This window comes from Neomonachus schauinslandi, chromosome 11 (genome assembly GCF_002201575.2).
Source record: "Neomonachus schauinslandi chromosome 11, ASM220157v2, whole genome shotgun sequence".
Taxonomy (NCBI): domain Eukaryota; kingdom Metazoa; phylum Chordata; class Mammalia; order Carnivora; family Phocidae; genus Neomonachus; species Neomonachus schauinslandi.
Window position 1 is genome coordinate 44,428,117 of NC_058413.1, and position 26,888 is coordinate 44,455,004.

Below are 26,888 nucleotides of genomic sequence, written 5' to 3' on the forward strand. Positions count from 1 at the left end.
TCCACAGCCTTCCTCAGTGGCTGCAGACAACGGAATCATTAAGCTCCAGAGAAGATGAGGATGGCAGGGTCAGATGCCAGGACCGAGGTGGCTCCGGGCTCTGCCACATGTCCAAAGCACTTGATGACTCAAGCTCAGCTGGAAGCAAGCGGGGCCACCCACACGGTCCCAAATGGAGCCAAGTTCAGTGCTCTTTCCACCCTCAGCAGCTTCTCCAGTCCCCACCTAATTATAGGCATAAGGCCCTGGCCAGCTGCTGTCCCTGTACCCATGAAGGGATGGCCCCACAGCAGAAGACTTAGGATCCAAGAGCAATTCTCCCTGCCGGCAACTTGGAGTTTTTGGATTGGCTTCCAGCACCAAGGGCTTTCCCTCTTTATCCTCCTGGGTCTGCCCAGACGGAGCATATTCCTGAAGCCCTTTAGGACTGGACCCTGATACCCTCCTTAGCACGTCCAGGGAACTGGACCCTGCTGTACCAGCATCTCTGCAACAAATGGGCTGATCTCCCCCAAATTATGAGCCCTGTACCCCCAAGCACAAGTGCCCCCAGAGTATCCTGCTATAGCCTGCAACCCCAAGACCCAATGGTAATCCAGGCTGGAATGATACCCAGTGTTTGCTGAACAAATGAATAAACACACTGCACATAGGCCATAACTGAGATCTTGGCAAATCTCCTAAGCATTTTCCCAACTTAAAAAAAAAAAAGAGCCATATTAAATCATACGCTAGTTGGGCAGCCACCTGGGATGCAAGTTTATAAGAAATGCTACAACTCCCTGGAATAAATTGGAAACATGGTAACAGTTAAGTCAGGTTTCCACATTCTGCTTCTTCCATAGTTGGTAAAATAGAAATTGGTCCCACTTCTGTCAAAGAAGATCGTGCATTTCGTGGCAGGGGATAAAAAAGGCAGACTCCACTCTGAAAGCTATGTTGAGTGAACATGTTTGCAAGCTGCAAGGTGTAACTAGAGGCCACACAGGGCCACCAACCCCAAAACCAGCCGGCTCACAGGAATCTAAAGTCAGCAGGTCCAGATCAGCTGAAATTCTAAAATCACCCTAGACATTGTGAGCCATTTTGTGGGAATAAATAATGTGTTTGAATAACTAAATTTTAACTCCTTTACTGTGTTTTCCAAGATCTTGCTTAGTTCAGAAACTCACATGAAATAAACACATGTAATCCCCTAGTTTTCATATAAACAGGCTTACTAGCTTTATTTATATAAATCACAGTTTCTCCCCATCCCCACTGCATAAATGCTGACACCGTACTTCAAGTATTTGGCTGATACTCTCTGGGTCCCACCACATCCCAATCCCTCCGGCATAGCTGAAATGCTCAAAGCACTGGCTGGGCACTGGAAGGGGAGGGCACTCCTAACCTCAGCATGTGGAAGCCTCCGGGAAGCAGCGTCCTTAAAGGTCGTGTGGTATCCTACCATCCACTAGCGCACAAATCAGGGCCCCTGCTCCACGTCCTGGTGACCTCAAAACCAAGTCCTCTGGCTGCTCATGACAAAGCTGGAAAAGCCAGAGGATTCCTCCTGCCCCTCCTCCCTCAATTAATTAACAGAAATAGCAGAGGAGGGGGACGAGGGGGGAAAGCAGAAGGCAGAATGGAGTAGGGGTTTCACAGTGAAGCCCTGGAAAAGAAAGGGAGAGAAGGGAAACAGAAAAGAAGACCACACCTTAGAGCTGCCCCATACTGGTCTCTGTGGGGAGGAAGGGAGGTGGGGAGCTGAGACTTGTGCTATGGGGTTTGATGACCTGTACTTCACAAAGATTTAAGGGGCAGAGCTAACCACGGGCTGTAGAGAGGGACTGAGAAGTAACCTTCTCAGCTGTGCCAAGTACATTACAGAAAAGTTACCAGAAGCATCAGAAAAAGGTGTTCAGGTTTCTGGGACTGGGTTGAGGTCCGGAATGGAGACTCAGCCACTGAATCACGAGATCAGAAAGGTATTAAGCTTTCAGATAGAAGGCCAGACCCCGGAGGAAAATGAGCTTGTTCTTACGCGTACACGTGCACTACGTGCGGCGAAGTGGAATGGAACAGCTCCACCCTTCACATGTACTGAGAGCTCATTATGTGCCAGGCACCGACAGGTACTCGTTATCTGACGTCACAAGAAAGGCACCAGTTAGTATGTCCTCTGTAGAGAGAGTGGGAAGCTGGGGCACAATGAGGTCAGGTCATTTTCAATTTTCCAAAAGTGACACAGGTAGTAAGTAACCAAGTTCAAAATGGAAATGAGTGGCACAGTACCCATCAAAATTAGTCAGCATGAACTGAGCTCTTCCCATGTGAGCTATCCATCTGCCACTCCACATCCCCTCTCTGCCATGGTTGGGTTCAGCCAGGGGATGCGGTAGAACGTTCACTCCTGGGCCCCTCCCTGCTGGGCCATGAACCGGCAGGGACTGTCACTCTCCTCCAGCCACAGCTCTGTCCCCAGCAGCGGGTCAGCACCCCGTTCCCATGTCCCAGAAGGCCTCAGGGTAGTCCGTGTTCCCTGCTCTTGTCAGTCCTGGGGTGCCTCACCCTCACTGGTTCCCTTCCACCCCACCCACAGCTTTGTAAAGGCCCCTTCATTCCCACACTGCTCCGAGAGTGGGCCAACTCTCCCCACCAGGACCTCGGCTAACACCCGGGGCTCTAGGCACTTCACACGCATTTCTTTTTAAGATTGTATTTATTTATTTGTCAGAGAGAGAGAGAGAGAGAGAGCACAAGCAGGGGGAGCAGCAGGCAGAGGGAGAAGCAAGCTCCCTGCTGAGCAGGGAGCCCGATGAGGGGCTCGATCCCAGAACCCTGGGATCATGACCTGAGCCAAAGGCAGATGCTTAACGACTGCGCCACCCAGGCGCCCCAGCACTTTACACGCATTTTTATTCCCAACGTCAATCCTAGCGGGTGAAATTATCCTTATCCTATAGCTAGGGAACTTAAAGATTATGACGTCAATCCTAGCGGGTGAAATTATCCTTATCCTATAGCTAGGGAACTTAAGGATTATGTGGCCCCAAGCCACATAGTTCACTCCGTGGCAAGGCTGGATTAGGCACAGGCGGTCATACCCCTGAGAGAGTATTCTCCTTAATGACTGTGCGATATTGTCCTCTAACCAGAGATGTGTAAAATGTCTCCACATACGGGGCTGCCTTGATCGTGGTCTATTTAGTAAGAGGAAGAAACACTTTTAGTGCCATTAAAGACTGGACGTGGGATCATGGTTTCCCAACCCTACTGCTCCCCAAACGTTATTGATCTACCATTGGACATGAAGAAGGGCTGGTAGGCGAAGAACTACATTTCAAAAACCAACCCTTATGGGCGCCTGGGTGGCTCAGTTGGTTAAGTGACTGCCTTCGGCTCAGGTCATGATCCTGGAGTCCCGGGATCGAGTCCCGCATTGGGCTCCCTGCTCGGCAGGGAGTCTGCTTCTCCCTCGGACCCTCCCCCCTCTCAAGTGCTCTCTCTCACTCTCTCTCTCTCAAATAAATAAATAAAATCTTTAAAAAAACAAAACAAAAACCAACCCTTACAAAGTATGAGCTATCACTCCCATTTCACAAATGATCTGTGCTTCAGGACAATGATCCCCAGCTTCAGGGATCCCCAAGATTCATGACCAATGTGAACATCAATGCCACAGAAAGTGGCCTGGTTCCAGCATATTCCATGGTCTGTTGTATGCTGCAAAGAACTATTTTGCAAGGGGTTAGTAGAAGCTTCTTGAAAAATACGATCCCATAGGCAAAAGAAGTTTGGAAAAACTGAATACTATATCTTACTTTGCTGCTGCTTTGGAAAATCAGAGAGTGTAGTAAGCTTTAATAGGAAAAAATGAAGCTCTTTTAACCTAGCTTTTCTGAACTAATTTGAACATAGTATGCTTTTTTGTGGACACTTATTAAGAGCTTTCCTACATACAAAATTAGATAAACTTTCTTTCTAAATTCCATTAATATCCACATATTTTAGCTAGCTTAATTATTTTGCCTATCAGGTCACTATAGGTTCCAATTACGGTCTTTTGCATTGTCTAAAAATATCTACTGAGCCGGGGGGGGGACCCGAGACTTGTCAAGGGGGAAATCGGCTGCAGGGAAATACCTCGGTCCCACCATCACCACTACACTCTGCCATCGTCATATACTTTGAAAGGGCACACTTTGGGGCATACAGAGATATCCCTGCCTTATGGATAAATACCTCCTAATGTTATTAAAAAGCAAACAAGTCCTCAACAAGTCCCTTTGGGGGAAATACAGGTGAGCTTTTAGTGCTAGACTCCAGCCCAAATTGCCCTCGTCACTCCTCAGGCCTTGCTTGGCCCACACTGCTAACATACACAGGAATACGGTTAACTGTTTGAGTTCAGGCATCTAGAATTTCCCCAAATCATCCAGATTTCAAAAGGTCTTCCTATTTCGCTCATAATTAATAAAAGTACATCAGAAATTCCAATGGATCAGTAGTTTCAAAAACTGATTCATTCAAGCTAGCATGCAATACTTCCTAAATAGGTCCAAAAAACAAAAGGAGAAAGAGAGAAAGAAAAAAGAAAAGAGAAAACATAGCCGAGGACATATTGGCAATACTCAAGAAAAGTCCCTGTGTTCGTCCATGTGCACTGTTACAACAATACACCATACCCTGGGTGGCTTCAAAACAACAGAAATACATTTCTCACAGTTCTGGAGGCTAGGAAGTTCAAGACCGAGGTACCACCATGGGTATGTCTGGTGAGAACCTGCTTCCTGGTTCATAGCCAGCATCCCATTCCTATGTCCTCCCATGGTGGAAGGGCCAAGGGCTCTCTCTGGAGCCTCTTTTATAAGGCACTAATTTCCCCCAAATGATCTCCCGAAGGCCCCAGAGACTAACACCATCACTTGGGGGTTAGGATTTCAACATATGAATTCGGGGCGTGGGGGTGGAACACAAATATTCAGACCATACACTTGCTACATTATTGGTACATGCTATTAGGTATGAATTCAGACATATTTTTCTAAAGATGAGGACCACCATCAAGATCATATAAAAGCATCCCCCAATTCTGGCAGCGGAGAAAAGGGGAAAGACCTCAATAATGGAGATACCATACATCAACAGTTACAAACTTTATATACAGGTTTACTTGGCTTCCAATCTAAAGTAGTGTGAAATCTGTGCCAAGTCATAATATTTTATTCTAGTGCTCAACTGGGTATAAAACTGAAGAGTAAATATAAATGGCTACAAGTGTGGAAAATGTTCAACCTCATCAGTAATCAAAGAAACTCAAAATGATTAAGATTGTTCCCTTAATTAAATGATAATATTGAATGCAGAAAAGGATGTAGTAACAGGCACACTTCAGACTACTCTGGAAAGCACATATTGGCACATCCCTTTTAGAAAGTAATTTGGGGGGCCCCTGGGTGGTTCAGTCGGTTGGGCATCTGACTCTTGACTTCACCAAAGGTCATGATCTCACAGTTGTGGGATCAAGCCCTGCATTGGGTTCCTCGCTCAACGTGGAGCCTGCTGGAGATTCTCTTCCTCTTCCCCCTCCCCTGCTCTCTTTCTTTAATAAATAAATAACATCTTTAAAAAAAAAAAGTAATTTGGTAATATCTAACAAGAAATTTAAAAGACTTGGGGCGCCTGGGTGGCTCAGTTGGTTGAGCGACTGCCTTCGGCTCAGGTCATGATCCTGGAGTCCCTGGATCGAGTCCCGCATCAGGCTCCCTGCTCGGCAGGGAGTCTGCTTCTCCTCGGACCCTCCCCCCTCTCATGTGCTCTCTCTCTCTCATTCTCTCTCTGTCAAATAAATAAATAAAATCTTAAAAAAAAAAAAATTTAAAAGGCTTTATATTGTTTGACCTAGTCATTCCATTCTAGGAAATCTACCCTATGGAAATAATGTTAAATACAGAAAAGTAATTATACTAAAACTATTCACCATCATATTTTTATCATGGCAATTAACTGGAAACATACCAAACTCCATGAAAAAGGGACTAGGTTAGTAATCTATGGTACATCTTCCAGATGGAATATTACTATTGTCATTAAAGATTATACTTAAACTGGGACACCTGGGTGGCTCAGTCAGTTAAGCGACTGACTTCGGCTCAGGTCATGATCCCAGGGTCCTGGGATCGAGCCCCACATCAGGTTCCCTGCTCATCAGTGAGCCTGCTTCTCCCTCTCCAGCTCCCCCCTGCTTGTGTTCCCTCTCTCGCTGTCTCTCTCTGTCAAATAAATAAAATCTTTAAAAACAACAAACAAATTTTTAAAAAGATTATACTCAAGAATAGTTTACCGTAACATTGTAATGAGAAGGGTAGTGAGCAAAAGAAATGTGCATACAGACTAAAAATAAACAAACAAACAAAAAACATAGAAAAATACTGGAAATAAGTATGTTAAAATGTAAACAGTGTTTGTCCAGGTCAGTGCTGCTTAGAGTATGATTCATAGACCAGCATGAGTCTGTGAACCATGTGTCACTTCACAAAACAAGAAAATAATTGAGAAACTTTTAGCGATTTGCTATTCCTGTGACATCCGAGCACAAGCTCCAAGGAATCATACAGGTAAGCAGGGTATAGACCAGCTTGACTCTTGTCAAACTTAAACAAAGAGTTACAGGTGACATGAGCTACCCAGTAGTCACACACAGGAGGATACCACTGTCCATAAAGTACAGAAAACAAAAAAGAACCAGCCTTTATCTAGACCACTGGTCAGGTGGTAGTACTGTAGACAAATACTTTGACCTTCCTCTTCTGTATTTTTCAATTTTTTAAATAATGCTATGTTGCTATTATAAGAAAAACCAACATTTTTTTTTTAATGCAAGCAAAAAGAAGAAAATAAATGTCACTTAAGTGCTGTAACTTCGGAAAACGGTCTTATAGAAACGTACAAACATAAACTGAGAAGCAGGATGATAATAGTGGTTAAGAAAGTAGCTTTTAGAGCTGACAAGCTGGGTCTGAATCCTGGCTCCGTTATTTACTAACTAGGGGCCAGCTCTTCAACCTCTCCGTGCCTCGGTATATTCACACAGAAGATGGGGACAATAATAATAGAATCTATTGCATAGCTACTCGTGGGGTTTGGCACATATTGGCAAATTATTGGATTAAATGAGTCAACATACATAAAGCCCTACAACACAGTACGCTCCACATAAAAGTTCACTATTATTATTACAGATCATCGGCAGGGGTGACAGCCACAGCCGGACCATGTTTCCTAATTTTTTATTTGCAAAATTGTCAAGAGGAATGCAGCAGTGGCACTAAGTACCAAGTATTAAGTGCTTCAGGTGCGCTGGCTTCCGTGCTAAGCACCGGACATGAATTACCTCATTAATTACGAACAACCCTAAAGATCAGTACTAAATTCTTCTTCCCCATTTTGTCGGGGAGAAACTGAGGTTCAGAGAGATGAAGTGACTCGCCCAGGGTCACCACACTATTAGGTCTGTCTCCCTCCAGGGCGGTGGGCTAGGCATAGGACAGGGGTCCCTAGAGGCTAGACCATGAGCCCCTTGAGAGCAGACCTGCCCTGTGCCTTCTTCCCAGGGGGAGCCAGGGTCACCAGCCCGTTCAAAAGATCTGGCGCAGAGAAAAAAAAATCTAGCCAGGGCCCTCACTGCATCCCCCTCACCCAGCCAGCAAACAGCAACTGGCCTTCCTCCGCCGTCTGGTCGGTCTGGTTGGGGTGTTGCTCTTAGGGAGTGATTTAAGCCCTGAGGAAGGCAGCTCTTGGAATGTAGCAGGAGGATGTAGGGGCTCATGAGTCATTCCTCCCCCCTCCTCGCCTGTGGCCCTGGACGCAATTTATTATCTTCGTCATCGGGTTTTCTGCTCCTGGTTGGCTGGGGGTTGGTGGAGCAGTCATCCCTAAAAGGAAATCAGTTTGTTGGAGGCAGAAAGAAGGACACTGGCGGCACCCAGCTGTTTCTGGGCCTGGAGAAATTCAAGGAGGAGCCGAAAGGCCTGGGCCAGGCTGGTGGACGCTTAGCAAGACCCTGGCTTCAGATATCCACTTGAAGATGCTCTTGTGGGACTTTCTCCCCCAGTGAGAAATCTGGACCTCTGCAGCAAAGAGAGGCCATTCCAGAAAAGCATGAGGCCGATGTATCCTGAAAGTTAGAGAGAGAACAGAAGTCCTTCCCTCAGAGAATGGGGGGCAGGGGGGCCTGGGAGTGGAGAGATAGTTAAGCACACACAGATTTTCCCTTGAAATCTAGAACATTCTGTCTGTACCAAGCACCAAGGACAGGAGCCTGAGAATTTGATGCCTAAAAATGTGTGGGCAAGGAAAAGCATTCCCAGCAAAAGGAAAGATCAGGCTGACTTTTCATTTCCACCCTCTCTTTCAAAACTGAATTCTTCACAAGAAATTTGAGTTTTAAAGCTTGGGTAGCACTTTTCTTCCCTAGCATTTCCTTTTTCGAGAGCAATTTGGTAATATCCAACAAAAGTCAGGCCTAACAAATTTTTGACTCAGCAATTCCATCTCTAAGAATTTATTATACAGATAAACAGATACAGAATGCCTTTATCTGTTTGCAAGCAGGCTTAATGCAGCACTGTTTGGAGCCGCAAAACACCACAAAAACCTTAAATGCGCATCAATAGAGAAATGGTTAAATTAACTATGGCACACCCAGGCAATGCATAAAGTTGTTTTAAAAATGAGGTAAATCCGGGGCGCCGGGGTGGCTCAGTCATTAAGCATCTGCCTTAGGCTCAGGTCATGATCCCGGGGTCCTGGGATCGAGCCCCGCTCAGCGGGAAGCCTGCTTCTCCCTCTCCCACTCCCCCTGCTTGTGTTCCCTCTCTCCCTGTGTCTCTCTCTGTCAAATAAATTTTAAAAATCTTAAATAAATAAATAAATAAATAAAATTTTAAAAATGAGGTAAATCCATATGTGAAAGACACGTGCATACCTTGGAGATATTGCAGGCTTGGTTCCAGACCACTGCAATAAAGCAATTATCACAATAGAGTAAAATGAAATTTTTGTTTTCCCGGTACATATAAAAATTATGTTTACACTATATTATAATCTATGAAGTATGCAATAGCATTATGTCTTTAAAAATGTATACACCTTAATTAAAAATATTTTATTGCCAGGGGCGCCTGGGTGACTCAGTTGGTTAAGCGACTGCCTTCGGCTCAGGTCATGATCCTGGAGTCTCGGGATCGAGTCCCGCATCGGGCTCCCTGCTCGGCGGGGAGTCTGCTTCTCCCTCGGACCCTCCCCCCTCTCATGTGCTCTCTTTCTCATTCTCTCTCTGTCAAATAAATAAAATCTTTAAAAAAAAAAATTTATTGCCAGAAAATGCTAACCATCACCTGAGCTTTCAGCGAGTCGTAATCACTGTTCACAGAGCGCCGGAACAAATAATGACAAAGTTTGAAATATTGCAAGGATTAGCAAAATGTGACACAAAGACATGAAGCGAGCAAATGTTGTTGGAAAAATGGCACCAACAGACTTGCCTGATGCAGGGTTGCCACAAACCTTCAATTTGTACAAAAAACATGCAACATTTGCGACACGTGATAAAGCGAAGTGTAATAAAACGAGGTATGCCTGTACGCAAGATGGGTAAATAGGTAAGTGGAAAAGTATAAACTGTCAAACACCCTTTACAGTGGCATTCCAGTTGTATAGAAAGAAGACAAGTGCGTATGCTTGCACAACAGAGCATTCCTGACACACTATTATTACATTACTATATACTATTATTATTATTACTGTTATTACAGGCTACACCAGTCTATCTAAATCCTGACTATAGGAAAGAAGGAGGAGCCCTTCCTTTTCAGTTTATATTTCTGGCCTCTTTGAATTTTTTTACTATAAACATAAACATGTTCAGCTAGTTTAATGAAAATAGGAGCAATAATATTAACTGGCTAAACGTAAGAGGCGAGTTCCATGAGAGCAAAGACATAGGTCTTCCTCTAGGGCCTTGACAGTGTCTGCCAGGGGCTCAGATTTCTAGAATGCCCACTGAGAGCCAGGCCCTACTTTAAACACTTTGCAAGTCTCTACTCCTTTCATCTCCATGACAACCCCAGGGGGATGGGAGGAGTACCATCCCATTTTACAGATGAGGAAGCCTGGGCTCAGAGAGGATGATGAACTTGTCCCAGGTCACACAGCCTGTATGCGGTGGGACCAGTCTGGTGCACTCCAGAGCCCAGAAACCTCCCTCCCAGGCTGCCCCTCAATAAACAGTTGAACAAATGGAAAACCAGAAAAACTGCCAGTATCTTTTAAGACTAGAGAAACTAAATTATTAAACAGTCACTCTTGTTATGGTTCATTCATTGTTATTATCATTATTGATGAATGAAACATAAACACTATGCAGAAAAGCCAGCTGTGTTACAGTGGGCAAAGCACCGGACTTGAGCTTGAAGGAATTAACTCAAATCCTTGCTCTACCACTTAGTAGCTGACACCCTGAGCAAGTCACTTCACCTGAGCCTCTGTTAGCTCATCTGTAAAGTGGGGATGACAGAACCTCCCGGGGTTACTGCAGGGATTAAATGTTTCATCACACACGAATGCCCCTGTGTGCTTGACACATGTTGCATACATGTAAAAATAGGAAAAGATGCTGAGGATGAAATAAACTATGCTCACAGCATCACCAGGCCGACCTCCCTCTTTCTCAGCCTGCTGAGTTTGAAAAGTGAACTGACAATTTATATTCATATATACTCCAATGATCCGAGGAGGAAATCAGGGTTTTTAATTGTTCTGATCCTGCCTCTAGAATATTGATTTAGGACATTTAATACCATCTCCAAATGCCAAGCTTAATTTGCATCAGGTCAGAAGCTGGGCTGCGGAGCCCTGGCTGTTGATTTTAGGCAGGGACTTGGGAGGGCCCGCAGCTCACCTTCCTCCTGGCCCGCAGCCAGCCGAGAGCTGGCTTCACCTGGGACTCAGAGAACTGGCTGACTGAGAAGGCCGAGTCTTTGATGGATTTTCACCGTTTAATTAAAGTGCAGCTGGGGCCCGGGGCCGTGCTGTACCTTTCAGTGAGATATTTGTCGCATGCTGCACAGCTAGCCTGTGTGGAGCCCGCTGGGCCAGGGCAAAACCCACCCTCAGCCTGGATCCCCCTCACCCAGGGAGCCTGTGTATCTGCCTTTTGGAGGCCCCAGGTTCGTCTTCAGGAGCTCAGTTCTCTGGGCACTAAACGCTGCCTCTGGGAGAATCTCAGAATTCAAACACGGGCCAATGATGCCCAAACAGAGCCCCTGATGGCCTGCTTTAGAAAACCTTCCAGGCTGCTCAGCTGTTCTTTTTTTTTTTAAGATTTTTTTTTTTAAATTTGTTTGTCAGAGAGAGAGAGCATGTAAGCAGGGGGGAGTGACAGGCAGAGGGAGAAGCAGGCTCCCCGCCGAGCAAGGAGTCCGATGCGATGCGGGGCTCGATCCCAGGACCCCGGAATCATGACCTGAGCCGAAGGCAGACGCCGAACCGACTGAGCCACTCAGGAATCCCTGCTCAACTGTTCTTAACGAACATGTTCTGTGCTCTGAGCCCAACCTCATCACTTCATTTACAAACTAGGGGGCTACAGAAAGCCCATTCATTAAAGTTTTCTTTTTTATTATAATTATTACAGGAAATTTCAAATACACCCCAAAGTGAGAGACTAGTACAACAAACCTCCATGTACCCATCATCGTTCTGCAATAATGAGCAATTCGTGGCCCCTTGTTGCTACACCCCAACCGCTGCACTGCATTATCCAAAGCAACTTCCAGATGTTTTATCATGCCGTCCACTACACATTTCAGTATGTACCTGGAAAAGATAAGGACTTCCGTCTTTTTTAACATGACCACGACGCTGTTCTCACACCCTACAAATTAATAATGATTCCTTCATGTCATCCATTGCCGGTGAGTGGTTACTTTTTCCTGATTGTCCCATAAATCACTTGAAGAAGTTGATTTTTCTGAAGCAGGATCCAAACAAGGTTCTAGCTGGGGTTTGGTGGCGTGGACTTTCTCATCTTCTCTCACCTTCCCTTCAAACCCCGCCGTGCTCGGTCATTTCATGTGAAGGTGCTAGAAGCCCAGAGACGCCACTTACTTACACCGGGAGGCATACCCAAGCGTTTGGTTTTAGCCTCCTCACCTGGAAAATGGGAATAATCATAATCCCCTATCTTAAGGGGGTAATTATGAGGATTCAGTGAAATAGAACATGTAAAAATGTAGAGAACAGAACCTGGCACTGAAAGACAATGACTTTGATAGAATTTGATAGAATTCCCAAGCCCAGCATCTGGGTGGGAAGAACACGGAGTAAAAAGTGGTGTAACTCTCCACACTTTTCTCTGACTTTGAGCTGTTGTTCACAGTGAGATGGGAGAATGTTCTAGTTAAGAGCAAGGCTCTGGAGCCAGACTGCCCCGGTTCAAATCCTAGGTCTTCCACTTGCTAGTGATGGCAAAACAATGCGTGTATTTGCCAGAATTCATTTCCTTTCCCTCTGGGCCAACAACTATGTCTCTTTGCCTCTTTTGCACTGAAGTGCAGCCACAAAACTGAGCTCTGGCCAGTGGTAAGTGGGCAGAAGTGATATGCATCAAGTCAGTGCCTGCCAGGTAAGAACCTCCCACTGAAGTCTTGCTGTCTTTCTCACCAGGCCCCCTTCATTGATTGGTGAGGACCCAAAGAACATGGAAGAAGGAAGACTGGTAAGATGAAAGGTACCTGGATCCCTGAATGACCATGCGGAAGGCAATCCAATCAAGGGGGCTGGAATTGGGGGGCTGGCTGGCTCAGTTAGTAGAGCATACGACTCCTGATCTCAGGCTCATGAGTTCAAGCCCCGCACTGAGTGTAGAGATTACTTAAAAAAAAAAAAAAAAAAAAAATGATGCCATGGGGTTCTGCTATAAGCAGGAAATAAATTTTTATTATGATAAGCTTCTGAGAATCTGGGGCTTATCTGTTATAGCAGCTAGTGTTACCTTAACTAGTACATGAGCTTTGACCTCGGGCAAGTTACCTGGCCTCCCTGTCCTTCACTTTCCCCATTTGTAAAGGGGCAAAGCTGCTAATACCTATTTCATGGGGTTGTTAGGAAGATCAAACATTAATATATCTGAAACATCTACTACATTGCCTGGCCCATAGAGCATCATAAGCGCTTGCCCCTGATGCCCTAATGGTATTATCATTGTTTTTAGTATTATTATGTGAAATGTAATAGTATACCAACAGGAATTTCCCACATTTACAATTTGGGCCTAAAGTTTTATTCCAATCAATTTCCAATTTAATAATGACAGCCAGTGGTAAAACAGGATTATGACCATTTGCTTAACAGGAAATATTTCAGGAATACAGTCATTCTGCAAGATGAACAGCACCTCATACAGGATGCAACAAGTCTCTGGCACTCCCCACCAACATTTTAAAAAATGGGAGGATGAGACTTTCTTGCCATGTACCTTTCTGGGTGAGCAGCCAGAGTCCTCTTCATGCTTAGGACTGGGGAGATGTGCAATGAACTCTATGGGTGCATGGTTACCCAAGAAGATCTACAAATGTCCAAAAAGCACATGAAAAGATGATCAACATCATGACCTTTCAGGGACATGCAAATGAGAACCACAGTGAGCTACACTTCACACCACCGCGATGGCTACCATCAAAAAAGAAAGACGGTAACAAGTGTTGGTGGGGATGTGGAGACACGCCCTGATGGTGGGAGTATTAAATGGTGCAGCCCCTTTGGAAAACAGCCTGGCAGTTCTTTAAAATGCGAAACATATTCTCTTGTACTCGAGAGAAATGAAAACATACGTCCACACAAAAACTTGTACGTGAAAATTGATAGCTACATTATTTATTACAGCAAAAAGTGCAAACAATCAAAATGTCCATCAACTGATGCATGGATAAACAAAATGTGGTATTATCCATCGAACAGGCTATTTTTCGGCCGTGAAAAGGAGCAAAGTACTGATAGATGCTACGACATGGATGAACCTTGAAAATACTACCCTAAGGGGACGCCTGGGTGGCGCAGTCAGTTAAACGTCTGCCTTCAGCTCAGGTCATGATCCCAGAGTCCTGGGATCAAGTCCTTCATCAGGCACGCTGTTCAGCAGGCAGTCTGCTTCTCCCTCTCCCTCTGCCCCTCCCCCTGCTTGTGCACTCACTCTCTCTCTCTCCGACAAATAAAATCCTTTAAAAAAAAAAAAAAGAAAAAAGAAAATACTACCCTAAGTGAAAAAAGCCAATTGCAAAAAACCATAGATTGATTGTTTGACTCCATTTATACGGAATGTCCAGAATAGGCAAATCTGGAGAGAGAATATAGATTAGTGGCTCCTGGGGGGGGTAGGAGAATAGGGAGGGAAGATAGGGTGACTGCTAATGGGCACAAGGTCTCTTTTTGGGGTGATGAAAATGTTCTAGAATTGTGTCAATGGTTGCACAACTGTGAATATACTAAAAACCAGAGAATTACACTGTTTAAATGGGGGAACTGTACCTCAATAAAACTGCAATCCTAAAAAAGAATAAATATAAAAAAGGTACCCATTCATTCACAGAGATCAAACCACCTCTCCTCTGGACTTGAGCTGCCATCAGAAAACAGAGCACAACCCCACCTCATCTGGAGCCTTTGAGAACGATATGGCCTGTGTTAAAATCCAGGTTCACCTCTGTGTACAAGGACTGATGCTGTGACATAAACATGTAATGAGTCTAAAGCTCAGGAGAGAGGTCATGGCGGGAAATGGAGCTTGGGGGCTTACCAACACATCCAGGTAGGAGGTGAAACTGTCATCCACACGCCCACGAACGCAGATAACCCAGTGATACCACCCCCCTCCCCCGAACACAACTGCCTGACCCCAGAGATACAAGCAGGGTTGGTTCTCCAAGCCCTCCCCCTTTAAGGACATAAGCTAGACCATGAATCACACTTCCCCAAACCAGTCATACTAAATAGGCTAGGTAGCTGGGAGCCCAACTCACTTAAATTGGTGTCATATCATTCGAAAAGCTGACATTCAGGTCTTACAAATTGAATGACAATTGTTTTCTATCCAATTCATGGCTCTGGATTCCTGTTTCCCACCTGCTCCAACACCAATTTAAGCAATTCTGAACTTTGATTTCCACAGCAGAATGTCTCCGATTTATTGAAGTGTCAGGTCCCAATTGTGCTCACATCCACCCCTGGCAGGGCCATTACCAGGTGTGAAATCTGGGTGCCCATCACCCCGGCCACGTTGAGCACAGCGACAACCACAAGGAACAAAATCAATCTGCCTCTCCATAGTCATCATGGGAGCCTTGTAATTTACCATAATGACAGGCGTGGAGGAAAAGCAGGCGAAGAGATCGTTCTGTTCTCCAGGCCCTTGGACATGTGCTGGAGGGGCTACGGAGTCCACCAGGACAGGCCTTGCAACTGTCAGCTAAGAGGCAGCTACTACTCCTTGCAAAGGGCTATTTCGGCACTTGCCCGTGTCCTGGGTTGCTTTAAAATGCAACTTGTGTTTTGCAAACAGTATCAAAAACCGTTGGTTCCTGCTGCCCCTGCTTCTCCCAGCTGTCACTAGTAACTACCTGTCATCTATAGGTCAGCCCCACCAGGGCTGGGAGTCAGGGACAGCTCAGGCTTACCGTAAATAGGAAACCCCTCTCCACTAAGAGGAAAGTTGATTTCCAAGCCGGGAGTGTAGGGGGGTGGGGGCAATGAGTGAGGCGAGACCCAGGGTTCCTGTGTGAGCACTGGCAGACTCATCAACGACCCCCAGTTGTGGGGTCAGGATGAGTCCACATTGGGGCCGTAGCCTGCCCCTGCCCCTCACCTGCTCAGCTAGGGTCCTGACCTGCCTGCTAACTTCTGCCGGTGTCTGCCCCCAGGCCCCTGAAGCTGAGACCCCAGCCTGGACTTGGATAAGCCCTTCAGATTCAGAACTCAGGCACTCAACAGATGCCAAGAACCTTGGGACCCTGTCACCTCAACGCCTGCCCTAATAAACCTGGATTGCCCTGTCCCCTCAACTTGGAGATTGGGGCCGCAGACCCTCTTCCTGAACCCCTCTCTCATTTTGTCTCTCCACAGGGGCTCCCACACACCCTACGGCCAAAGCCATGTTGTCTAAGACAAAATCTGCTTTAGAAAGAATTGTTTTGGGTTCGAAAAGTCAATGTCATACTGCAATTGGCAGATTAATCGTTCTACTGATGAATATATCCTGGGAAGAGGTAAGTGCAGAGCCTGCTCCGTGGAGCACCCTGGTGTTTTGGGGAGCCCTGCGGCCTGGGTTTGGGTCTCCGAGGGAGCAGAAACAGGCCAGCAACCGCACTTTTTTGTAGTCCCACATCATCATCATCCCCAGGAGACCCACCGCGTTCACAACTCCTGTGTCAGACTGGGTTTTTCACAGAATAGAAGAGGGGAGGGGCCTCTGGATTTTAAAAGAGATAGGGAATGAGTGAAGGCAGTGGAGTATGATTCAAGGATGAATAAATGCCCTGACACACCACTCCCGGTTGGGGGGGGGGGGGAGTCTGCCTCCACAACTGACGCCCGAGAAACGCTCCCTGGGGTGCTGGGTGTGATAATTACGTGCTCCAACTGGCTCAGATCCACTCTTAGCAGATGAAATGAGACACCTGACTGCTGACTCCTAATGCAGGTTGAGGAAACTGAGCCCTGGAGGCATCGGCCCAGCCCACTCTTGTCAAAATCCATCAGAAACTCAGAAAGCTCCCGAATCCTATCCCTCCTCTTGTCAGCCTGGGGCGGGGAGGGGTTTCTTCCTCTGGCTTCAAGACCCAGCTTGCAAGCACCATGTGTCCTAAGGAGCCCTAAACCCTGGCAACCTTAATTTGTCCATCGTAGCCCTCAGTTCACTGTCTTGTCATGCCCTCCCATTTGTGGTTACCAAGTGTGGGGCAAGTCCAAGAATTCAGCAGTTGGGAGGTAGGGAGGGAGAGATCAAGACAAGGAGGGACTCCTTGACCAAACCTTCACTGGGTCTCACATGAAGTGGTGAGAACTCAGTGGGGCAGGGGGAGGCTGTGACTTCAAGGATGACCATTTCCAAGGGGACTTCAAGGATGACCATTCCCAAGGCACCTCGGGCCTTGTTAGAAGAGCAGGCACTTGGGATGATAAACCAGGCCACATATGGATGGAAGGATGGCCCCAAGAGAATGTTCTGAAATAAAGATCTGCCTGTTCTAGAGCTCACTATGAACATGTTACTGACCAGGAGGGAAGTGTGCACTTGCCTGACCCATCACCGTCCCACCCCACCCCATCCCACAACTCAGTGACCTGGGCCCATTAGCCAGGAGCAGACAGAAACTTCCAGCCTAACAATGCTGGTTTTACTTTCAAACAGCCTACTGGGAAGACCACCCAGACCCAAAAGCAGGGATCTCTGTTTATCAGTGATAAACAATCAGTGTTAAGCAAGCCAAAAGTCACCCTTTGACCCTATAACTGTACTTCTGGGGCTCCATTCAAAGAAAATTATTCTTCATTTTTAAAAAAGTTTTAGACAGCATCATTTCTAGAAAAAAAAAAAGAGGATCAAAAGAAATGGGTAAGTGAGCAAGAGGACATTCACTCAATGAATATTATGCACCTATAAAAAGTATGTTTGGTAAGATTTACAACACAAAATATATTGATATAATAAATGAAAAATAGAGATACAGAATTTTTATCTATGTAATATACATGGTATACTTACAATTATAAAAAGGAAAAAAGTTATAAGGAAGAAAAAGAATAGACCGAAGTAAATCAAAATTCTAACAGTGATTGCTTTTGGGAGGTGCAATTCGCATGGCTGTTTCTATTTTCCTGTAAATCCCTAAAGCATGGGTTAATTTTATAATGGGAAAAAAACCCCACTTTTATTAAAAAATTAGATGCTAAGCAATTTGGTTCATTCTTCCTTCCCCCAAGAGTGTGCGGTAGTAGAGAATATTTCTGTTTCAACCGATGAAGTTCACCGCTTCTTCCGTCCACGGCCTAACTTCTCCCTAAGGCTGGTTTGCAGGGAACACAGGGTCTCTAGCCACAAAGACGGTTTTTCTAAGGCGCTGGCAGGCTGGTGTGTTCACAGCAAACAGAATTATCACTTAGTAAATGCTAGTGGAACCAGATTTTCGGCAAGGCCTATAGCGATCCATCCGTACTCCGTGCAAACGCGTGTCTCCGGGCCAGAACACAGATGAAGCAGCTACAATTCACAGCTTGTGCTCCGAGCCAGGCTCTCCTTTTAGTAGGTCCTTCCGGGTGGGCCGGAGTGGGGAGTGTTGTGGTGATGGATTTCCCTGGTTTGGCACCTAGTGAGTAATGGAGCTGAGAAGCGCAGGAAGGGCTAGGCAGGCGGGGGAGGGCAACCAGCAGGCTCCGGGGGAATTACAGGAATTTTGAATTTCTTGCACAGTTTTGGTCTGCACCTTTCTTTTGTCTCCCCCAAACCTTGCCCAGAGGCTGTTTCACGTCCGCCCGTCATCATTTTAGCTCCATCAGGAAAACATGCAACGCCATTTTCACAGAGCAAGCTTTTCTGGATGAAAACAAAAACGCAGGCCTCTACACTCAGAGGGATCTCCACCCTTGACCTGCCTGCACTATATCATCACTGCCTATAGATTCTAGGACCCAGGGCCTTAGCGTGCTTGTCAAGAGTGGGGCTAAGTGATAATGTCCCTCCACAAAGGGTAAAGAGATTCCTGGTGGGAGAAGGCAGTTTCATCTCTCACACACACACGTGCGCTCCGTGCGCGTGCAGCCAGAAGTTGAGGCCTGGATGAAAGCAGGGGACCAGGATTGTCATTCAGGGTTAGGCAGAGTTTGAAGTAAGCTGGGGACACCCTCAGGAGGAGTCAGATGCCCACGGGATGATTCAGGCAGTTGGTTCGCCATTTTGTAGGGCACTTGTTGAGTACCTGGAACCACGCAAGGCACGTGCGGTGCAAATAGGAGCAGGACGGACAGAACTCCTACCCTCCCAGACACCACAGGGAAAAGGAGGGAAGGGACGAGGTCCAGGGCTTAAGCTTGATGAGGCCTCCTTGTCCTGGGGGCTCTAGTCCTCAGACAAAACCTTCATAGGGATTTCTTCCTGATTTCAGGCTGCAGAACACACTGAACACTTAACAGAACGTTTGTGCCCCCCTTAAAGTATTTTATTTTTGGGGCGCCTGGGTGGCTCAGTCGTTAAGTGTCTGCCTTCGGCTCAGGCCATGATCCCAGGGTCCGGGGATCGAGCCCCGCACTGGGCTCCCTGCTTGGCTTGGGAAGCCTGCTTCTCCCTCTCCCACTCCCCCTGCTTGTGTTCCCTCTCTCGCTGTGTCTCTCTCTGTCAAATAAATAAATAAAATCTTAAAAAAAAAAAAAAAAGGAATAATTTAAAAATGTATATTTTATTTTTAAGTGTTTTTTTTTAATTACTGAAATTGTTGTAGAGCTTTTCCCAAACGTGTTCTTTTTTCCATGACCGTGAATAGTGATTTTAGATGCTTACATATGTTTACATGAGGATTTCATCTCTTCTGTGCTAATGGCTAAAACATAATTACGAACTGCGCTTGTTAACCAAAGAGAGATATTCCATGAGACAAGGACTCCTAATATGGAGGTGTCCTTGGGCCGGGGCCCGCTTATCCTGGTGCCCATCTCCTCCTCCCGACACTGAGGTGCCTTCATTAGTGGAGGAAAGAAAGAGGTCTTTGTGATGATGTCATTCCCAGACCACCCTACACAGACAATAAAACTGAATTTGAGAGAAGCCTGGTGAAATGAGAGCTCAGAAATCATAGAACACCAGAGCTGCAAGGGCCCTCAGAGGTTCTGTAGCTTAATCCACCGACATGAGAAATGGACAAAGAGGAAGAGGCCTAAGATTACACAACCAGTTAGCAGGAGACTGATTTCACCAAGGTAAATATGGGGACATTCTTCGCATGGAAACTCCAGTATCACCATGTGTTAAACACTACGCCGGGCAGGGGGGCTACGGGAAGGGGGCCCTCAGCGTGGCGTGTGACACGCACTCCCACAGACGGCCACAGGGCAACGTGGCCAGTGCCACAGCAGAGCCACGGACAAGGGGGCATGAGAGAAGGAAGCACCTCACTTCCTGCGGGAGCGAGGAAGGCAACCAGCAGAAGGGGATATCTGAACTGGGTTTTAATGACTGAATAGGAGTTTGGTGTATAGGGAAAGGAAGAAGGTCATTTCAGAAATATGGAACAGCACGTACAGAGGTTAACACGTGTGAAAGAACGTGATGTGTTTGGGGAATAAAGAGCGGTTGGGTGCAGCTAAAATGGAGGCTTCCTGAAAGGGAAACAGAGGCAAGACCAGAAGGGGAGACTAAGGAGCAGCTGAGGAGGTCTTGAACGCCCTGAGGGGGCATTACCTTGGTGTTAAAAAAAAACAACAACGGTATACTGGCAAAATAATGAAGGGTGGATTGAACAGAAAAGGACCAGAGACAGGGAGACCAGTGGGGTGGATATTTGCAACACTTCAGGTAGAAAATAAAAATGGAAAAATTAAAAAAACAAAAAAAGAAAGAAACAATCTTGAAAAAGACAAAGAGCACTTCTGGGGCCTGACCCGAGGCGGGGATGCAAGGCGGAATCCACAGGCCTCCTGGACAGACGGCTGTGTGCAGGGACAGGAGAGAGCAGAGGTGGGCAAGCCACTGCCCCGGGGCTGTCGCGAGCCCGCCATCTGTTTTCTTGCAGCCCCACTGCTAAGGATGGTTTTCACATTTTTAAAGGACTGAAAAAGAATGAGAATATTTTGTGACACATGAAAGTTACATGAAATTCAAATGTCAGGGTCCAGTTGGAGCAGAGCCATGCGTGTTCCTTCACCTCCCGTCTACGGTAACAAGGGCAGAACCGAGCACAGGCTGGGGGCCAGCAAAGTCTGCGATATTTGCTATTTGCCCTTTCAGAAGAGGTTGCCAAGATAGAGGAAGACCGCGGCCTCAGGCAACTGGCGGGATGGTGGAAGAAGAGAAGCTGATTGGGGCAAGTGGCACGGATAGTAATGCCCTCGAGGGCGTGTGGAGTTGGAGGGTGACACACCCAGGAGATGGGTGCCCTACAGGTGAGAGATCTGGACTTAAGACATGGATTTGAGAAGCATCAATGGGCAGATGGTCATTGAAGCCATGGGAGTGGGTGAGATAATCCACGGGAAAGGAAAAAAAAAAAAACCACTCCAAAACAGAGAGCAAAGCCGGGAAGTCAGAACCCCAGGAAATGCTGCTGAGGGGGCAAACAGGCAAGAAAAACCCAAGGAGGAGTCTGAGAAAGACTAGTCAGAGACATAGGGAACAATTTCAGTGTGAATAAGGTCAAGGGAGAAGATGTCTTGAGGAAAAGAGAGAACTGAAGAAATGTCAAATGCCACCAACAGCCCAAGTGGAATGAGGACGGAAAAGGAGACCGTGGGTCCTGGGAGCCCTCAACCAGCAAAGCCTGCACTGTGGGAACAGGCGGATCGCTCCCGCTTTCCTCCCTCCCATGGCCTCTCCTGCTCATCCTTTCTCCACGGTCCGCTATGTTTGAAAGCCTCAGGGCGCAGGCCCTAGACCTCTTCTACTTTCTAGCCCAGACACCCCCCGCCCCCGAACTGGGCTCTTGGAACCAACTGTGAATTCAGCATGGCCGCTGCAAAGTGAAGCAGGCCCCTCTATTCAACAGGCCCCACCCTCTTTCTCCCCAAACCAGCTCACCCAGAGACTTCTCCAGCTCAGTGAAAGCACTCTCTCTTCAGCTGTTCAAACCCAAATCCCTGGAGTCATCTCGATTCTCCTCTCATCTTCCATCCAACCATTCAGTAAATCCTACCCACCACATCTTCAAACTACACCCAGGCTTCAGCGCCCACCCCGCCACTCCAGGCCACCGCTGCTCTCCCCTGCCTCCTAGCTCATGTCCCTGCTTCTACCTCTGCCCCCCCCCCCCAGTCATGCAGCACCTCACTAGAGCCATCCTGCTGAAACACAAGTGCAGTCATGTTATTCCTCTACGCAAAGCCCCTGAAACCTTCCCATCTCACTCTGAGTAAAGGCTTCAGGCATACGATGGCCTCCAGCACCCTACACAACCCACACCTACCCTCCGTCTAATCCCTGAGACCTCACCACCTTCCACAACCATGCTCACCCTCTCCTCCAGTCACAGCGACCTCCTTGCTGGCCCTCCACATATCAGGTCCACTCCTGCCTCAGGGCCTTTGCATTTGCCATTCCCTCTGCCTGTAATGCTTTTCTTCAAGATACATACATGGCTCTCTCCCTCACCTCCCTCAGATCTTTCAGAAATACCCTTCCCAGGGAAGTCTTTTCTAGCCATCCCATTTTACAGTGCCAACCATCTCTCAACCCTCAACATTCCGTGTTCCCTTGCCATGCTTTATTTTGCTCTAAAGCACCTGTCACTACTCTAATACAACACACATGATCTACCAATTGATCTTGTTTATTATCTGTCTCCACTGCTAGAATGTAAGCTCCATGCGGGCAGAGATTTTTGTCTGGATTTTCCCTGCCATATCCCAGCACTGCGCCTGGTACATGGTAGGTGCTCAGTAGAGGATTCCTGAAAGAACGAGGCTGATGGGTCAAGAAATGATGAGGAGATAAGCAAGGGAAAGCCATTAAGGCAACTCTTTCAAGATCTGCAGTTGAGTATTAAGAAGAAACCAGTATCAGGAGATCTTCTCCAAATGGGAAAGACTCAAGCATATTTACAGAATGTTGGGGGGGGTAGAGCGGCATGAAAGAGACTGAGGACATGAGAGCAAGGCTATTTGGCTATGCCGAGTCTGGGAGGGAGCAAAATGAATGGCCTCACAAACAAGGGGACAAGGGACCTCTTTGGAAGAGACTAGGGTAGGTGTAGATCTCGGGGAGCAAGGGGAAATTGAACAAGTTGACACCTAGTACTCAGTTTTCTATCTCAAGGTGTGGGGAAGAGTTTGAGTGGTGAGGGTTTGAGGTGGCACTTTGGAAAATGAGAATGCATGCTGATTTGGGGAGAAGAGAGTTGCTCAGCAAGGCTGGGGGATCCCCCCACTCCCGAAACCATAAATATGTTGCAGCTTGGGGATCTTCCCCAGTTACACTGGGAGGCCAATGAGAACCAAAGGGGTAAGTCCTAGTATTATTTTAAAATTATTAAGTTAAAGCCCTTATTGGACATGTTGGACATCGAACAAAATGTAAAACTCCAAGGGATAATAAATACAAGGGTAAGTGATAGGAATAATCATTGCTGCTGACCCAACTTAGGGCACCTCCAGCTGGCAAATACAATGCAAGATGGTGTCCCTGGAAAGAGCAAGTCTTGAGGACAGATCTAGAGAAAGAAAGACGAAAGGTGACCCTCTGGCCAAGGACTCTGAAAGGCTACTCTAAGGAGCCACAGAAGAGGGCTGTGTATAACGTAAAGGAAGGCTGGAACCACAAAAGAGAAGATCCACAGAGAAAAACAAAAGCCACTTAACTACAACTCCTGAAAATGGGCCCAGATATTCTAAAATGCTGAAATATGGGGCACCTGGGTGGCTCAGTTGGTTAAGCGTCTGACTCCAGATTTCGGCTCTGGTCGCGATCTCTGCGTTGTGGAATCGAGCTCCACCTGGGGCTCCGCAGTCAGCACAAGTCTGCTGGAGATTCTCTCCCTCTGCCTCTCTCCCCACTCCTGCACACATGCTCATGCTTGCACACTCTCTCTCTCTCTCTCAAAAAATAAATAAAATCTTCTAAAAAATGCTGAAATATGACATTATGGAAATAGGAGTATCTGATGTGCAAGGAAAGATCCCTAATTTCCAAAGGGACCAAAGCAGGGTCATAAGAGCTTCAGAGTCATGAGCTACTAGGCTATCTGCAGAACCTGTAGAATCTTCTACAGTCCATAATGAAAAGACTATTTCAAATTTTAAGGACTATGTCACATTGAGCTATCAATTTTAATAGCTACTATTCATTATTCATACCATGCTATGCATATTACATGCTTTATTCCCATTTTATAGATGAAGAAACAGAAGCTTAGATAAGAAAGTTGTCCTAAGTCATAGCAATAGATAAGGGGCTGGACCAGAAATCAAAGCCAAAGGTGTCTGGTCCCAAAGACCATGCTTTTAACCTCTCTTTTCTCTTCCTAAGGTTATTTTTCCTTATTGAAAACACAGGAGTGATGACTACTTTTAATGTATTCTTATGAGACTTATAAGTCATTCTATGATGTATGTAGTAGGTATTTGTAGGAAGACATAGTTATATGAAATTATTGACTAAATAGTCTAACACGTATTATGTCTTTCCAATGTTTGTGTTCTACAGTGGGACACAACAGGTGTCAAGTGAATGAATGGCAGTCCCTGAGCCCAGGGGAATTCAATGCTCAAGGTCACATTAGTGACCTTGAGGAATCATGTTCTAGAATATTATAGGGGGGGAAGTAGGAGAAAGCAGTTTCTGCAAAGCACACAGCTGTGAGTTTCTGCAAGACCCGGAGCAAGATCTAGCCTTACTGTTACTGAAGTGATGATTAGTGGGTCCTTGACAGGTAAAGCATTGATCACTGAGACCCAGCACACACTCACCAAGAGCAGGTGATTTCAGACCAACCCAGCTGCCTTCTTTGGGCTCGCAGAACTACCACCTACGGCGGCAAGCAGGTGGGGCTGGGTGGTGGTGGGCCCCTTTAGAAGAAGCAAACTCACCATTTACATCCCCTGGATTAGTTAAGAGTCTGAATGACAGAATCAGGACTTAACAGTTAAGTAGAGCAAGGATAAAAATAAGATCTTGCACCTGGTTTCAAAAACCCAATTGAGTAAATCTGAGACAGGTAAGGGAATGGTTCAGGAGCCACAGACATGAAAATGTTTTTGAATAAGTTGGTAGCCAACTCAATGAGAGCTAACAGTGTGATGTAACGGACAGAATAAGGAAAAGCGGCCCTGGCTGCATTACTAGAACCTGGTGTCTGGGCTAGAACCGGGAAGGGTTCTAACCTGGGTGGGCTGGGCTAGACTACCACACTACTATGGGGGCTTCCGGGCAGCTCACTTTGAAAGGGTCTGCTGGTTATTTTCATTTCCCCCACTCCCCACTATGATCGCTGCACGGCTCTGTGTCCTGAGGGAGCTGACCCCTACATATGGCATTGTCCATACACCCTTGCCCGGGTGACTTCCCCCTGGGTCCAGCCAACTAGAAGCACCCACAAGAGACTCAAGGGCAAGGAAAGAGAAGACACAGAGTATCTCTTGTGCCAATGTCTCCCTGCTCCATCTCCATGTTACTGACAGTCGCTGTGTCTCTCTGTAGCTACAGTTCCTGTCAGGCAGCCCCCCTTCCATAGTTCCAGCTCTCTGTGGGTTCCAGGTGGCTCCCTGTGCCCCGTCAGGTCTAGAGGTGGTAACAGCTTCCACCTGTCCGTCGCTAGCCCCTAGCTTCCTTACCATCCTTTCTGGCTTCGCTTACCCCTGCCCTCACCTCTAAAAATAGTCCCTTCACGACAGTATATTCAAAATAAGGGAAGACTCCAGGAAACAGGCTAATCCACTTGAAAAAAGTGAGGGGCTACCATCAGACTCATTCTTCTGGCTCCAGAGATTCCGGCTTCTGGCTCTAGAGATTCTCTATCTCTAGACAGAAACCAATTCTGTATTTTTACAACAAACTTTTCTAAAGAGTTGGCAAAGGTGGGTTGAGCGCACCGGGTAGGTCATGAGCTTCAGAAACTCAGAGTTGTTTAGTCTTAGCTAGAGAGCCCACACCAGGAGTACAGTAGGAAAAAGTCAGAAGGGTAATGAAGGGCTTTCCAAGCCAGGATTTCATGATTTGCTACCAGCTATACACTCCTCAGACAGTGGTTTATCAAAACAACCAAACCGGGAAAAAACCTTTTTGGAGCTGTGTTTCGCTGCGTCTCACTCCAACACAGAAAGTAGAAGTTTAGTCCTTTGTGTTAAGTTTGATAACTCTCAGCACGGAAGTTCTTCTTTACGCTTTAAGGTAACTCAGAAACACGGAATTACTTGACACCACGGTATCACAGCCTTCAAGAGCCCTATTCCCAAACCACGAAGCATTAACCAAGCAACTTCTATCTACACATCACTAGAGCTTCTTCTGAACTGTCACTTCATTTTTCAAACCAAAAGCCAAGATGTGAAATCTGCCAATGAGACAAAGTGTTTTACATGCAAATTGTCCTGGAAAAAAAATAAGATCACTTCCATTCACCCTGGTGGGGAAAAGAAAGTGTTTCTTACAAAGAGCCCTCCACTCCTGAGTTCACAGAAAGGTCACAGCGCGATGCTAAGTGTGTCTAATCCGGGTTTTCCCCTTGAGTGCGAGTGTGTCATTTCTTACAGGGCCCGACCGCTAGGAAAGCCACTCATTCATTCAACAAACATTAATAGCGCCCTACTGGGCCCTGGGGGCGGATGCAAGATCCGGAGACCAACTCTGCTTCTGGGGTTCCGTGCGTCCAGGAAACGAGCTGGTCTCAAAGGCCAACGAAGGCAGCGAGCGAGAGTGCGGCGCCCAGGAAAGTTTCCGCAGGAACTTGGGGAACGCCAGCCTTCGGGCGCCGAGAGGGCGGGGGCGCGCGGGCCTCCGGGAGGACGCCGCCTCCGCTTGGGGGCCCGGCCGCCTCCCCGGGCCCCGCGGCGCTCGCCCCCAGCCCAGCGCGGGAGTCGCCGGGGCCCGGGCCGCTGCACCCGGGCGCCGCCAGGCCCTGGCGAGCAGCACCCCACCCCGGCCACCCCGGCCACCG

General features: G+C 46.9%; 1 protein-coding gene across 1 annotated transcript in view; it reads right to left on the minus strand.

Annotated features, from left to right (window-relative positions):
* The window catches only part of PARVA (parvin alpha), a 173,935-nt gene that overhangs the window by 146,266 nt on the left and 781 nt on the right, over positions 1-26,888 (minus strand). The window lies entirely within an intron of this gene.